This window comes from Vidua chalybeata, chromosome 21 (assembly GCF_026979565.1).
Source record: "Vidua chalybeata isolate OUT-0048 chromosome 21, bVidCha1 merged haplotype, whole genome shotgun sequence".
Classification (NCBI taxonomy): domain Eukaryota; kingdom Metazoa; phylum Chordata; class Aves; order Passeriformes; family Viduidae; genus Vidua; species Vidua chalybeata.
Genome location: NC_071550.1, coordinates 5,301,172 through 5,317,297, shown reverse-complemented (window position 1 = coordinate 5,317,297; position 16,126 = coordinate 5,301,172). Strand labels below are relative to the sequence as shown.

The 16,126-nt window shown below is 55.0% G+C and overlaps 1 long non-coding RNA gene across 2 annotated transcripts in view; it reads left to right on the top strand.

Moving 5' to 3' along the window:
- Positions 1-14,916, top strand: part of LOC128798705 (uncharacterized) — a 105,138-nt gene extending 90,222 nt beyond the window's left edge. Inside the window, exons 3-4 of one of the 2 annotated variants that reach the window (XR_008434517.1) lie at positions 4,917-5,209; positions 14,097-14,916. This is a non-coding gene — a long non-coding RNA (uncharacterized LOC128798705). Of the gene's footprint in view, positions 1-4,916; positions 5,906-14,096 lie in introns of those variants that run through there. The other variant, XR_008434516.1, reaches the window with a different exon arrangement.
- Positions 14,917-16,126: the final 1,210 nt, after the last annotated feature.

The window sequence follows — 16,126 nt, the reverse complement described above, 5'->3', positions numbered from 1 at the left end:
GATGCTCTTGGGCATCCACATCCCCATGTGTGAGGAGCTGGCAGCCAGGAAACAGCCCTGATCTGGTGACCCTCAGCTCCGGCTCTCTGCGGACCCGCCCCATCTCCCTGGGTGCACTCAGGGGCGGTGTGGGGCAGATCTTGTCCTTCCAACCTTCCCCGGCCCGGAGCGGGAGCCGGAGGTGTCACCGCGATCAGGGCCACCTGTCGAGAAGCGGCACAAGCTGTCCCAGGGTAGATGCTGTCCCTTCCAGCGCTCTCGGTTTTGCCCAGGGACGGATGACTTTTCTATTTTTTTTTTTTTTTAAACATGTGGAGTTTTATTTTTAGCTGGAAAAAAAACCCCAGCGTTTAAAAAACAAACACACAAAAAGTTTTTTTGTGAAAAATACTCAACATAATGGGATTTTTTTCTTCACGAAACTGATTGTGACATTTCTAAATGAAGGGTTCCTCCTGTCCTTCTGCTCTTCCCCCCTCAATCTTCAGTGAAATTTCTCCTTTCCCTAAGCCCCCATTTTTCTCCTCAGGATATGCTCTTTCAGGAGGAGGCACAGCAATTATAAAGACTTTTCTGTTTTTTCTGGATTTTTTTTTTTTCAAACTAGTAGAAAATTTATTGAAACATCCCTTTTGAACCTGTTACAATGGAATGAAATTAATTTTGTTTTCCCCCCTTCTTCCAACTAGTTCTCATCTGTTCTTAGTCTTTAGGGTGGGAGAACTGGGATAATAAATGTCAGAAAGCAGATCCTACTCTTTCTTTACTCAAGGGAAAGATTTTTCCATCCCAGTTGAACTCTTCCTTTGGGGCTGGAGGGCACCCAGAAGCCAACATCTGGAGAGGTTCATACTTTTGACCTTCTTTTCCCTCCAGTGGAGGGATGTGCAGAAGGCTTTGGGGGTGTGTGGGGCTGTGGGAGGGCTGGGATTGTCCCAGGGTTTGACCCAGGGATGGTCAGGGTGGATGTGAGGACTTGGGAGCTGGACAGCAGAAACCTGGGTTCTGTTCTGGGCTCTCCAGCAGCATTTCCCAGGTGACCTTGGGGAAGTCACTTCATCACTCTTCACATTCATTTCCCTACCTCGAGAAGAGGAGAGCCCTTTCTTTGCACCTGTGGGCTTAGGCAGGCATCTGATACCTTTTGATCACTGAGTTGCCACAGGAATTTGATCAGCCCCCATTGACTCAGTTGAAGCAGAGGACAGTAGTTTTCCTTCCAGGCTGGAAGTACGTTGGCTGCTTTTCAAAAGTAGCTACTGGTTTCTCAGAGCTGAAGGCACTGGAGGTGGGGATGCTTCTATCCTTAGACAACACAGCTCTCTGCACCCTCTTGGCACCCAGGAGCATCCAAACCAGCATCCGCATTGCAGAAATTTATCCTCCCTGGTGATCTGAGGGTCTCTCCTGACCCAACCCAGGAGCCTTCACATGGCTTGGCTGGGAAGTGGGGACATGGGGGAGAACTCTCGGGCTTTAGAAGAAAATGCTTGAGACCAAAACAGGCTGAGGTCACATCTCCTAATGCAAAAATCTGCGCTCAGCGAGCCTAATTCAGCCACCCAAATTAAAGTCATGTCACAGAGATCCTGTCAGAGTGGATGATGCTCCTCTGCCTTGAATACACAGCCCATCACTTAGAGGGGGACCTGATGAGGAGCTCTCAGGACTGGACTGGTGCTTGTGTGCATGGGAGCCTATTTTCTCAAATTCAGGGGGAAATATCAGGCTCACAGACAGCGGCTGCTGCAGCCCTTGTGGGAGCCTTGGAACCCCTGGAGCAGGGAAGGGCAGCAAAGCAAACACACTTTGTCCAGGCTATTTATTTTGTGCTGGGGTAAGGGTTTTTTTTTCATTTCAGACATGCGATGAGTGTGTTACTCAGCCATGACTCGAGAACTTGTGAGCAATAAAGTCATCCCGAAGTCTGCCAAAAAAAATCTTCTTAGCACACCCACCTCATCACACGTTCCCACTGTAGCTACTTTGGTGCGATCTGCCGCGGAAAGGCGGCTACCTCGCGGGGAGGCTGCGGTAGCCATCTGCCTTGCGGCAGTGGCCTATGGATGAACCCGTGCCCATCGGCACGGTGCCATGGGTGTCACCTGCCTGGTGACTGGGACCCTTCACAAGCATTGTCACAAAGATGGTGGGCTGGAGCTTGCTCCAAAATCCAAGAGAAAACAGAGCTGGAAGGGGCTGTGTAGAGTGGAGTAATTTTCCATCTGCAGCAAGGGCTGGGTTTTGGGTTTGGAATGTTGGTTTTGACCTTTTGGGGTCAAGACTGACCTGAAACCTCCATGAGGAGGAGAGCCCTGGACACATTCCTCTTCCTGCCTTGAGCCAAACCAGCTCCAGGGTTGGCTCCAGCCAAACCAGGGTTGGCTGGATGTGAGGATGACTTGAGGCTCCAGAGCCCTGCACCAGCCACTTCTGCAGTCTGGGAGTGGTGATGAGCAGTGGTACATCCTCCAGACTGCAGGAGAGGAGACGTGCACTGGCAAACCAGGAGAGTGCTGTTGGAAGTGCCTGAGAAAATGTACATTGGTGCTAAAATTTGCATTTTTGGGAGCTGACTGGTCCCTTGGATAATGAATCAGGGTCCAAGCTCCCCATGTGTGAACCCTCACCCTCCGGCTGGCCACTCTGCCTGTGGGGTAGTGCAGCCCTCCACTCGGGCACCAGTGGCTCTGGAACTGGGATGCTCCTGGAGCTGGAAATCATGGCTTGCTGTGAGGGGAAGCCCTGCTCTGCTGAAGGCAGGATGGGTCAGAGATAGAAACAACCCCATGTCAGTGGGTGGGATGCAAGGGATGGTCTTGGAGACATCCCAGCACCACTGGGGAGGTGGGACCATGCAGAACCCCCTCACCTGAACTACCAGGGTAAGAACTGCCTCTTCCATGGCTTCCTCTCCCCACCCCTTCCCTGCGCCGAGGCTCTAAATAATTGATAACACTGATAAATAATAGATCTTGTATTTGCTCCTTCGCTGTCTCTGGCAGGGCGTGTGCGCTCGCAGCCTGCTGCTGCTGCATTAGGGTTACGGGGATGGGAGCGCGGCTGTTGGGCCGGGGTAGGGAGCTCTGCAGCGGGGAGAGCATTCCGGGGAGATAAAGGGCTGGTTTGATGTGTGTTCATGTGGCGGGGCTGTTTTGCCTTGCATGCCTTTCTCTTTTGCTTTATTTTTTTCCTGGAGTGAAGCCTGGCGCCAGCAGTCTGGAACCAGCCTGACAAGCTTTTGAGTTATGGAAAGGGGGAGGAAGGGGGGAGGAGAGAGAAAGAGGGAGCGAGAGAGGCAGGGAGGAGGAGGGCGAAGGCAGAGGGAGGCAGCTGGGATGTGGATTATTAGGGGAGAACAAGAATACACACAAGAGGCTGGTGGGGTGAGGGCTGGGGGCTACCGAGGCTTGCGGGGAGGGGATGGAGCTGGCTTCGAGCAAGCGTTTCAAAGGAGTTTTTTTTTTTTTTTTTTTTTTTTTTTTTTTTTTTTTTTTTTTTTTGCATGGAGGGGAGAGGGGGAATTGAGTCATTTTGGGCATGAAACGCAAACCTCGCCGCGTCAAGGAACAAGGAAGTTTTTTAAAGCGCCAATTAAAGGGCTCGGAGAGGTCCGGGGCTTTTAAACAGCCTTGGGAAGGGGGGGTTCCTGGCCGGCGTTCAGGCTGCCGTCCCATCAGGACATTCCTTTCTGCTGAACGCTGCTGCTCCCGGCCCTCTTCTCCTCCTTTTCCAAGCTGCCGTCGAATCCTTTCCAACTCCCGCGTCCGAACCCAGGGAACTTTGCTCCGTTTCATCTCTCGCCGCCTGCCTCCCCCCGGCCCCGGCCCGTGCTCGGCGCTTTGATCACTGAGCTGCCTGCACAGAGAGCCCCGAACCCCCGCACTCGGCACCCCCGGGACGCAGGCGCCAGCAGCCCCTCCAGCGGCTGGCATGGCCAAAAACTCCCCCCTGCCCTGATGGAGACCCCCGTCTGCCATCACATCCTTGCTCAGGGAAAGCAGCTGCTGCATGGAATTGGTTGCAGCAATGCTGGGGCGGGGGGGGCTCGGTGCCCAAGGACAAGGACTTGGCCCCACAAAAAGGGAGGGGGTGAATTGCCCCGTAGGGGCTGCGAGGGGGTGGGTTAGGCAGCGTGTTTGGAAAGGTCCCGTCAGGGTGCCCACACCTGGGAAAGCCATGTGGTGCCCATGAGGGCTCCTCCTGTGCTACTTCAGGGGGGTCACGGGGTTGGCAGCAGCGTAGCCACAGTCTGGAGCAAATTCACTGGAGCAGGGGGACGGCAGGCAGAGGCTGCAGCAGCTCCATGGCTTGTTTTTCACTCTGAGACCCCCTCATCACCTCCCGTGGGTGTTCAGCAGCAAGAAGCACAGGAGGGAAGACAGCCTTGCTGCTCCGGCCCACCTTTTGGAGTGGGGGGAGAGCCGCGGCACACCAAGGAGTGCCGTGCCTGTGCTCCGGGGGAAATCCAGAGTGCTGGCCAGGGGACGGGGATTTGGAGCTGTTTTGCAGGGGCTTTGTTTGGTTTGGTTTCAGCGCAGCCTATTTAACTCCAACAACTGGTGAAGGCTGGGGAGAAAAGAGCTCTTTGTTACAGGCTGAACAGCCCCAGGTCTTTAACTCAGCTTGTGGGAAGAGCTCTGAGAAGTTGAGATAGCCCAGGGACGGGCTGATTTTGGGATGGGAAGATTTTATATCACTCACACCTCTAAAGTGAAGAATAAGAGTGAGGGTTTGAATACCCAGCTCTGAAAAAAAGCCCAGCACAAGCCCTGTGAGCACCACCACCATCTGCCAAGTCTTTGTCTTTGCAGAGGAGGTGGAAGGGGGAACACCCAGTTTTTTGAAATCTCCATTACAGGTTGCCTCTGAGCTGCAGCTCTTCACAAAAAATACTTCTTTCTCTGTGTTTCCAGGAAGCAAAATGTTGCCCTCCGCTGTTTGCAGCGTTGCTGGAACAGAGAACTCGCTGCGTCCGAGCCAGTCCAGCGCTTTACTCCAGTGTCACGTCTGTGGCAGTGGTCAGGGGATTTGGAGAGAGACAGCTCCCACCCAGCCCACAGATGGCTGCAAAGACCTGCAAAAGGTCCCATCATCCTCCCTGACGGCCTCCCACTCTCAGGGTGAGCTGCTCCTGCCCTGGCACCTCGGCACAGGACTGAGACGTGGGGGTTGGCCATGGCTTCAGCTGGGTTGTCTTCACACTGAGGTGGGTCCAACCAAGATCAACCTCCTCACACGTCGCTTTTCACAAGAAAACAATGCAAAGCAGCTCAGTTGTGCATCCTTGGTCCAAATTCCTCATTTTTCCCTTCTCTTTTTCCTTGGTGACTCTTCAAGCTCCTTCTGGTAACTTTAGAACTATGCTGGCAAAATTGTCCCCCAGCTCCTCCTTGCTAGAGATGCAACACAGATGGATTCATGCCTTTTATAGACCTTCAACATCTGAGTGCTGGGAGTCTTAAACCACTAAGTGGAGGGAATGACTACTTTTTTTTTTGTAGATGTGGAAACTGAGGCATAGGCTACTTGTCCAGGTGAAAAGAAGTCAGATTTTAGGGCCACGGGACAAAATTTCACTTGGAAACCTTTGCTGCATCAGCTTCCCTGGCATTTCTTGAGATGTTTCCATGAGAGAGGAGACCCTTTCTCCCTTCTTCTTGCCCAGAAAGAATCAGAAGTCAGGGACAGAGCTGACAACATGGCACCATGGCCTGTCCCCAACCCATCACCTCCCTACTGGCACAAGGCGCAGCAGGCAGAAATAAAATGCAGTTCAGGGCTGGTGGAACTGGGAGAGTTGGGGAAGAGCAAGATGAGTCTTTGTGGGGTGACCAACCTCACCTTTCATATTCTAATGCCTTGCCTTTTCCTGATTTGTGAGCTCTTGGGAGTCCTGCTGGGAATTCGCTGGAACGGAGGCACACGCCGCCGTCCCTCGGTAAATTACACAGAGATATAATGAAGGAGGAGAAATCAGTTACTCTGTGACTGTGACTCCCCAGGGGACCTTAATTCAAATATTTGTGGAGCTGAGCAAGTGGGGCGTTGGGGAGCCGCCGACTTGGAGTGTCTCTCGACAGGTTGCTTGCAGGTGGTTGGTGATGGGGAGGCAGCACTGTGGGATACAGGATGCATCCCCAAAGAGGCTTCAGGTTCTTGAAGGGTGTCCTTAGGGTTAAGGTTAGGGTTAGATGGAAGAGGAAGATACTGGGGGAAGGTGGGACTATGGTCTGGCTGTAGCTGCCTGAAGAAGGGAGGTGGGTTCCAGTCTGCAGCTGGTGGCTGTTGGGATGGGGCAGCCCCGTGTGTCCCTTTGCCAATGGCTTTGAACAGTGTGAGGGGATGGGGGCACCTGCCCATCACCTGTGGCTGGGCTCTGCATCATCTCTCGGGGAGGGACTGAGACAGCCACCTGAGAGGGGATAGGGAGGAGCAGGGTTTGCAAAGCCAGGACAGTTTTCTGCTGCCCACGTGGCCTCTGTTTTCAATACTGGAGGTAGAAAGTGTTAAACGCTGTATGGCAGCAAGGAGAGTGCAAACCCCACACTGTTCAATTTAGGAATGAGAAATCAATTTACCACCATCTCCATTCCCTCTGTGTGCCTTTAACCCAGGCTTCCTGCCCCTCTCCTCAGCACCTTGGACCCAAGAAAACAAATGGGGTCCAATTTGCCCAGCCAGCAACCTGCACCAGCAGCTGGGGCACAGCTGGGGGTGCAGCCCCTTGCTGGATGCATGCAAGACTCCTTAGGTCCCACTTCACCTTGGTGGCCAAAGCAGTGGCTCCATCAAGGACACAGTGGCACCGTGGCTGTGTCATGGTGCTCTACCTGCTTTGGGTGCTTTTGCATGAGCATGGAGAGTTGAGGTGCAGGATGAACTGGTGTGCAGAGTGAACTGGGGTGCAGAGTGAACTGGGGTGCAGGGTGCTCAGTCCCCAAGAAGAGGTGGTGGTGTGGGGGCTGAGAGCAGCCGTGTTCACCTGGTTCCATTCCACACAGCCCCATTCTTCTCTTGGAGGTCCTACAACATCACGCCAGCACTCAGAAGTGATGCTGCTACCAGGAGTTGTGTGTGTGTGTGTGTGTGTGTGTGTGTGTGTGTGTGTGAGACACATTTCCCCGTGCGCCAGCTCTCCCTCGTGTGCCAGCATCACGCCCCCAGTGGGGGTGGTTTTGCCTCCGGCTGCCGGGGCTGCCGAGCGTGGCAGGGGCAATCCCACACCCACCCGCATTCCCGGTCCTGCCACCAGCCGGCACAGGCGGCCTCCCCGCGCCGCGGCCCCTTGCTCGCCCAGCGCCTTCGGGGCTGCGCGCACTCGCGCCCGCGTGCGGATCCGCAGCACGCCAACTGTTGGGAAGGGGAAGGGAAAAAAAACCCCACCGACTCAGCCGAGAGAGGTAGGGGGGGGAAGAGAGAGAAAGAGAGAGAGAATGACAGACTGCAATCCCCCTTGAGTGCCTAGCCTCATGAATATTAATAAGGTGGTAATTAAAATGCAGGGACACAGCAGGACGGATGCAGGCGCTGCCTTCGGAGCGCTGGGAACGGGGGGAGCGCGTCTTTCCAGGCAGGTTTTGATTCCGTTCTCTGATGAAAAGAAGAAAACGGAGCCTTCAACTTTAATCAGTTTAGAGTTTTTTTGACACGACATATCTTTAATTGCTGATATTTCTGCTCTTCTCAAACCCGGCTCCACCGACTCCAGTCTAAGCGGAGATAACGAACCACGCTGAAGTGCCGTGGATTCGTGCTGTATTTACGCCTCTACTTGTTTGCTACTTTCTTGGGGTTTCACCTCTCTGCCTGGGGTTGGAATGTACAGCCCTGCTGCCGCTTGCCTCTGCAGCCAGGTGTGAACGTGGAAATGCAGCCCGGCACCTCTAACAGCCCCCTCCCAACCTGCTCCACTGCATCCTTAGGGAAAACTGGGGTTTTTGTTTGTTTGTTTGGGTTTTTGTTTTGGTTTGGTTTTTTTGTTTTGTTTTGGTTTGTTTTTTTTTTTTTTTGGATAGTAAATCCCTTTTCTTGGGGCCATGGCTGTGTGGTGATCTTGGGTTGGATATGATGCCACCTAGTCCAGGTGGCAGGGTTGGAGGTTGGGGGGATGGGTGGTGGCAACGAAAAGGATGGGTAGGGTTGGGTTGGGTTAAATCGGGTGGGCTGGGTTGGAAATCAGATCTCCTGAGAAGAGAGTGTTCCCCTCTCCAGAGGAGGTTCCTTGAGGGTCCTGGGAAGGGTGCATAGAGCAGGCTCCAAGGTCTGTGAGGAAGGAGAACCAAAGGGTTCATCTTTCTTGGAGAAGGGAGTTACTGCAGTGGGTCTGGTCCATTGGTGGAGAACCATGCTGCTGGAAAAATGAATGGAAAGTATTGCTTGGTGCCCAAATGGAACGTCTTGGGTGTGGGAATTGGACCATGCCAACCCAAAACAAGGATTTGGTAAGCAGTTTCTGGTAAAATGGAAAAGAAAAGAAACCACAAAATACCCCATTCTGGTGTAAGCAATTGTTTTAGGTAAAGCCAGAATGTTTGGTTTAGCCTGAAATTTTTTTGTTTTGTTCTATTTTGTTTGAGATTTGCCTAATTAACTTAGATCTCTTCTTTTACATTGAGACAATTTTTTGAATTGAAAAAAATAAGCTTTTTTTTTTTTAATGAAGAAATCAAGAAGATTCTTTTAGAAAATACCCAAATACAGCAGATCATCAGGTGACTGATGAGAGAAGGTGGTTTACATCTTCAAAGCCATCTCCTTTGCCTGGCACTGGTATTTCTCTTTTTCATTCCAAAGACTTTTTCAATTTCACCCTGAGTTTCAGGATGATCCAGCCTTTTTGAATCTTCCAATTGTTTGTGAATTTACTATTCCTTCAAAATCAAACAAAGGAAATCCCCCTCGGCTCCTAGAAAGATGACAGTGACCAAGAGAGTAGAGCACAGTGCAAGTGCCCATCACAGCCTCCCAGCTGGTGCCTCCCTGCCAGGGTTGGAGCTGGCCATGGAAAGACAGTGGGGACTCTTCTGGATCACGGATGGAGGATAAGGTTTTGCCCCACCTTGGAGACAGTGTGTTACCCAGGGAGCAACTGCATTTCAGGGTGTTGCTGTGATGTGTTTGTTTGCTCCTGCATCCTCCTGAGTCCAGAGGTGTGTCCCAGAAGGATATCCTGGCCTCCAGACTTAACTGCACGCCTGCAGTGCCGTTTCTCCATCCCAAGCTTTGGAATTTTCTCTCCCCTGGGAACGTGTCCTGGTCCCCTACCTGTGGGAGAGATGGGAAAGAAGAGCTGCGACATCTTGGTCCCCTTGAGATTTTGTTGTCCAGTGTTGGAGCTGTTGGTGCAATAGGGTCTTTTCCATGGTGTTTTTCTGTAAGGATGTGGGATGGCCTTATCTACCTGGGGCTTGGGTGTCCTGAGTGTCCTTGGAGGTCCTGGGTGTCCTGGGCTCTGCCCATGGCAGGCTGGCATCTCCCTGTTGTCCTCTCCCATAGCAAGGAAGCAACTGAAGCAGAAGAAGCTTTGGGCTTTATAGGATTTAACAGCTGTTAAATCCCCTTTTGCTCTGTTTTCCTCACCCAAGATAAATAATTTCCCACGTGAAGGGAAGGCTGGTGAGCCCGGATGCAGGTAGGGGTTGGGAATTGAGCTGAACTCCTTGGCTGGAAGAACAGATAATTCTGCAGGAATGCCAGCTAGGTTGGATTTCCTTAGCCATGCTAGAGCTATGAAATGTGAGGATGAGCTGGACACTCCATCAGGGATCATGGCCCCCACAGGCAGGTGAGGGATGGGGAGATGGGAGCTACAGGGAAGCCAGCACCCATGGAAGGGGCCACCTTGGGATCAGCCAGCCTCAGCTTGAGGGGCCCAAACAAAGCTTTGGGTGTTTGGTAGGGGGAAAATTTTTTTTCCTGGGTTTTTTCTTCTCTGCTTCTTCTTATTCATCGTCTCCTTTCTCCTTTCCTGCAGTGCTTCAACAGCTGGTTTGAGGCAGGACAAGGGGAAAGTCTAGCCAGTGTCTGAGCTCCCCTTCGCCCCAAACCTCCCACTGCTGCCATCCAGTCTGTGCTGAAAAAACCTTGGGAAATATCAGGTGTGCCCTACAGATGGGGTGAGGGGGCTGGGGCACTGTGGTGACAGGGACAGCCCTGGCAACAGCCTTGGGCAGGTTGGGAGCACAAAAGCCTGGGGTGGATAGAGAGAGAACATATCACCATGCTGTTAGCAGAGGATTTAGGTGGTGAAACACAAATGGGACCTGGTGACTTGTGTGGGGAACAGAGGTTGGGTTTGGGCTCAGCTGTGAGGAGCATGGGAGGGTACAGAATGGACCCCAGGTACTGATTCCTGATGACACCCCTTCGGCAGTCCCAGTCACCCCCAAGTCACATCCTGCTTGTGCTGGCTCATGTCTCATCCTGGCTGCCTGCAATTTCTCAATCCCTTTCACTCCTGCCAGCGTTTCCTGGCTGCTGAGGTTGCTGCAGGGCTTGTGGGACAGGCAGTGCTGGAGGGAGCTCCCAAGGCACCGGAGAATTTGGAATAGGAGTGTTTTTGCTCACCTAGGGATGGTCAGAGCCTGGCCCTGCTCTGGCTCCTGGCTGTGTCCTGCCATCACTTCTTTCACACCCCGACTGTCGGCTGTGTGGAGCCACAGGGGCTCTGGCCATGCATCTCCTGATGCAGAGTGAGGGCTCGCAGGTCCCCCACACACCCATCCTGTTGCCTCCAGCCCCAGCTGCCAGGGCAGGCAGCTAAGTTAGGAATGAACTAGAGACTTATTCCCTCCTGTCTCCTACCCTGAGCCCTGCACCGAGCTATGGCTCTGCAGGGATGTTTTGAGAGCAGAGCTGGGGCTGCAGATCCTGCTCCTGTCGGTGAGGAGCCAGCCTGGCTCACAGTCCCAGGCTGAGCCGTGCTTGGGTCCCGCAGAGAAAACAAACCCTGAGCTCCATCCTACCCTATTTTACAGCAGAACTGCCATTTAAGGGAGGATTTGGAGAGAAGACATCTTCTTTCAGATCCCTATTGCAACGCTGAACCTCGCTCTAGAGAGCATCCCAGCAGCTAAGGGGTGATCCTCTGGCAGCAGCTTTCCTGCGCTCGCCGGGTGCCTGCCTTGTGCCCAGTGCCCTCTCCTCCTTCCCAGCCCCATCTCCGGAGGGGCTGTACTTCCAGCTCTCCCGGCAGCGGCTCCGGGAAGGGCAGTGTCCTCCTCCGGGACAGTTTGTGCCCTGGCACTGGAGCAGCGGGGCTGAGCCAGCCGGCACGGGGGGTGAGCGGCGGCCGAGCCGATGCCTCTTGGCTCCGCTCGGTGCTGGGGTGCTGAGCTTAGGATTTCTGGCCTTGGAGTCCTTCTGCATTGGCCAGGAGATTTCAAGGGGAGTTTTTGGCCGAGCAGGGAGATGCTGCAATACACCAGCAAGCTGGAGCCTCGAGGAGGTTTGGGGGGGAGAGGGGTCAGTTCTTAGCTCTGCCACAGACTCACTGGGATAACCTTGGTCGAGGCTTTCTGCTTTGCTTGCCCTGCTGTAAAAGCAGCGCCCTGTGTCCCACAACTGTGCTGGGAAATCTGCTTGTGCTCAGAGCCTGGCTGGCAGGGGGGAGAGTAGAAGGGATTTAGCCTCAGAGGAGCTTTCCCCCCGCGTGGTTTTTACCCAGGTGTGAGCCTGCCTTTTCTCCTGCTTCCTACTCCCTGTGCTGAAGGAAAAGCTGAGTCCCAGCAGTCGGCGGAGGGCTGCCAGCTCCTGCCAGAGCTGCACTGCAGCAGGGCTGAGCCATGGATCCCTGAACCCGGGGACCACTCCCTGCAGACCTCACAGCTGTGGGGCTGGAGCTGCTGGTCCCACTGTGACCCCTGAGGAGCATCGTGTGGGAGCGCAGCTGCCACCCTCACCCAGGTTGCAGGCAGGGCTGTGGGTGCCCAGGGAGCACCTGTGGCTGGATCAGGAGCTCCCAGCGGCCAAGCCACGGGCACCACGGCACTGGGGTGCTACAATTTGCCTACAAGAAGGCAGGATACCTCTGAGGGAACCTAGGAGGGTTATTGCACCCGTGTAAGTTTGGGGCTGAGACCACCACTTGCCATGGGGTGCTGGCACCGTGCATCCCTTCTCTTCCATCATCCTCTGGGCAGCCCTCAAGGGAGCACAGTTGGGCAGGGAGCCAGACCAGGGGTCCCGGGTGATGGAGAGAGGTCTGGGCTCTCGTTCTTTCCCTCCAGGGCACGCAATGGTTAAATTCCTTTCCAGCTGAGCTGGCAAGCAGAGCCCAAGCATATTAGTCAGATCCCTGTAGGGGGTGGGGAGGAGGAAGGAGAGAGCAGCGAGGAGGGGCCGGAGCGAGCCGAGCCGAGCTATTCTCCGGGGCGCGAGTGCAGGGAGGCAGGCGCAGCAGGGCTGCTGCTTCCCAGAAACTTGATTATTTTTAACCCAGGAAGAAGAAAGGAAGGAAGGGGGGGGGGGGGAAGAGGAGGAGGGGGTAAATCTGGAGGAACTGGAAAACAGGCAGTTGGCATTTGCAGACAGCTTTGCAGAGGAGAGGGATGAAGAGCGGGAAGGTGAGCGACGGTCCTGGTGTGGCACAGGGGTGCCAGGGCTGCCCATGTGCCTCCCCGCACGGCCCCGGCCCTGGCGCGGTGCTCAGGACAGGACAGGATGCAGAGCCGTGCCAAGTCCGGCTGCTGGTGTCCCTGCTGCGGCCAGAGAGATCCGGCTGCCCCGTGCCTTCCTCCGGCCTCTGCCGGCACACGGCGCTGCCCCGGGCCGGCCCGGGGAGCAGGATGGAGCCGGCTCCCCTCCCACCAGCCGCTCTCACACAGACAGCACAGCACAGAGCAGCACAGATAGCACAGCTCAGCACAGACCAGCACAGACCAGCACAGCACAGATAGCACAGCACAGACCAGCACAGACCAGCACAGCACAGATAGCACAGCACAGCACAGCACAGCACAGACCAGCACAGATAGCACAGCACAGCACAGCACAGCACAGACCAGCACAGACCAGCACAGCACAGCACAGCACAGCACAGACCAGCACAGCACAGCACAGCACAGCACAGACCAGCACAGACCAGCACAGCACAGCACAGCACAGACCAGCACAGACCAGCACAGATAGCACAGCACAGACCAGCACAGATAGCACAGCGCAGCACAGCTCAGCACAGCACAGCACAGCACAGACCAGCACAGCACAGCACAGACCAGCACAGCACAGACCAGCACAGCACAGCACAGACCAGCACAGCACAGCACAGCACAGCACAGACCAGCACAGACCAGCACAGCACAGCACAGCACAGACCAGCACAGACCAGCACAGATAGCACAGCACAGACCAGCACAGATAGCACAGCGCAGCACAGCTCAGCACAGCACAGCACAGACCAGCACAGCACAGCACAGACCAGCACAGCACAGCACAGACCAGCACAGATAGCACAGCACAGCACAGCACAGCACAGCTCAGCTCAGCACAGCTCAGCTCAGCTCAGCACCGCATGTACCCCGGCAGTTGTGGCTTCCCGGATCCCTCCTCTCCCTGCTGCTGGGAACTGTGGCCGTTTCAGAGAGCTGGGGACACACAGGGGACCCTGTGGGGCCCTGATTGTGGGCACATGTTGGTGGCTTCGTGGGCTGCTTGGGACCCTCTATCTCCCTGCAGGGCTGAGTCTTGTAGGGGCTCTGTGAGGAGCTGGGGCTCCCCAGGTTGCTCTGGAAGGCTCAGGCTGCCCGAGGGAGGAACACTGGAAGTGTCATGGAGGAGAAGGCAAGGCCTTTCTTTCTTGCATTGCTTTCCTAGGCTTCAGTGCAAATCTGGCATTGGAGACAGGCACAGAGGCCTCAGTGGCAGCCCAGTGGCAGCCCCGGTGCATTTCATGGCTGTGCCTGCTCCCCGAGACAATACTTCTGCAGCCCTGCCATTTTCAGGTCTTTGGGAAAACACTCCCCCAAGCCCACAAGTCAGTCACAGGTCTGGGTCAGGGTGGGCTGGTCAAAATCTCCCTGTGAAGGTCAAACAGAGCCCAAGCTCACAAGGGGAAGACCTACCACTGCTCATATCACATATATGTTTCACTGCAGCACCCACACATTGGAATGTCAGCATTCTCCATGGCTGGAGCACTACCAGCCCTGGCTGTAGAGCTTCACTGGATCTGGACACCCCGTCCTTGAGATGCAGAAGCCCATGAAGCAGCTGAGCACCACGGCGTTGGGAGCTGCGGACCCCACTGCGATGGGATGTGAGCAATGGGCAGAGCTGGCCTTCCCCTCCTCTGACCCTCGCCCGGGGAACCCTGCACTGGGAAATGGCATCATCTACACACACACGCCATGGCAGCCAAGGGAACAAGGGGACGAGTCCCTCCCCAGGCAGGTTTTGCCACCCTGGCCCTTTGTGGGACCTGTACTGTCATCTCCTCTGATCTGCCACAGCGGCCAGATCCCGAACGAGGCTGATTTTATCCACACAGCAACATCAGTGCCATGTACCCAGGGGAGAAAAAGTCCTTGATTTAGCAGACATGACCAGACCTGGTCAGAAAATGGATATTGTTCCTCAAAGGCAGAGAGGGACAAGGACAAACAGCTGAGTTGAGCTGGTTTGGGGTCAGGCATTGCTCATAGTACAACCCATGCTGGCAGAGCATGCTGACTGCTGGGGTTTGCTACAAAAATGCCTTCTGATAAAGGTGTCCCTGCACTGAGGGGCCCAAGCGGGGCTCACCAAGGATATTTGCCATGGTTTAGACCCCAGGGCAAAGTCATCCCATCCCAGCTGAGCAAGCTGAAGCTGGGGAGCTTCCTTGTTGCCAGGCTGGATTGCTAGTGAGCAAATCATGTCCAACCTGCTGGGTATTCCCTCGAGCCTCCTTTCCAAGCATTAAAAGTGCTAATTAAACCAGAGCTGTGCTCCAGTATCTGGAGGGATCAGCCGCCTTTCCCAGCAGACCGGTCAAGAGCCTCTGCAGGGACGGTCCCCGGTGCCATCCAGCAGTGGAGAAGGTCACTTGGCCATGCTACTTGGTGCACCCAAATTTAGAAGATGGGTGGCACAGCCTTGGAGCTGGGGATGCTTCCAAAGGGGTTCATCTGCAGGGCACCCCCATGGGCAGTGGGATCATCACCACCCCCAAACCCATGGAAGTGATTGAGACAGGGCACTCAAATTCTCCTTCTCACCTCTTCCCCTCTGAGGTATTTGGAGCTGGCTGTCACCACGGAGCTGGGGGGGCACATGGTGGGTGTTTCCAGCGGGAGGCAGGAATTCCTGACTCACAGCCAGTTCTGGGTGTTAATTCCCTCCTGGGAGTCTCAGCCACATCCCAGACCTGCAGACAGCACAAAAACCCCTCAGAGGGCAAAGGCTCCAGAGGGCAAAGGGTAACTCCTCTAGCAGTGGGTGGGGAGGCAGGATGGAGGAGAGGACAGGAGGGATGATTTTTATTCCTGTGAATTTGCAGGAGTGACCTCCCATGATTTCCTGAGACCCAAGGGAGCTGAGGAGCTGCCGGAGCAGTGTACATTGGGGTGCCCAGCTCTAGGATTCACATCCCCACTGCCTGGAGAAGGTGTGTGCATCCCCTGGACTCTGGGGTGAGGCCGAGGTGTCCATCTGACCATCAGCTTTTGGTCTGGAGAGCAGCTCCATGGGCACTCACGGCCAAATGCTGCCTGCTGGGGAAGTGCCCCTCCACTGGGACACCCCAGCCTTCCTCCCCAGCTGGCCCTGCCTGCCATGCCCTCAGCCCCATAACCCGGGCTTGCAGGGAGAGTTGAACCCAACAGCTGCACCCCAAAAGCAGCCAAAGCCCCAGGGCTGGCTCAGGAATTGTTTGCACTCGTGGCCTCCTCCACAGCCGCTGCTGTGAGGGCACCTGGGGCTGGGGCTCGCGGGGGCGCGGGCCGTGGAGGACCCTCCGAAGAGCCCCTTGTGCTGGAGGGAGCCCAGCTAACCGCCGGCAGGGTATTTTTTTTCTCCCTCACTCTTTGTTAAGCTCCCTTTCAGCTGAAATGGCAATGCCTGGGTGTTCTGAGCTGACAATAATTGCTGCAGTCTAGACACTGTCTGGTATGAGGCACGGGGAATCAAAGAGGCCCCTTCTCTCACT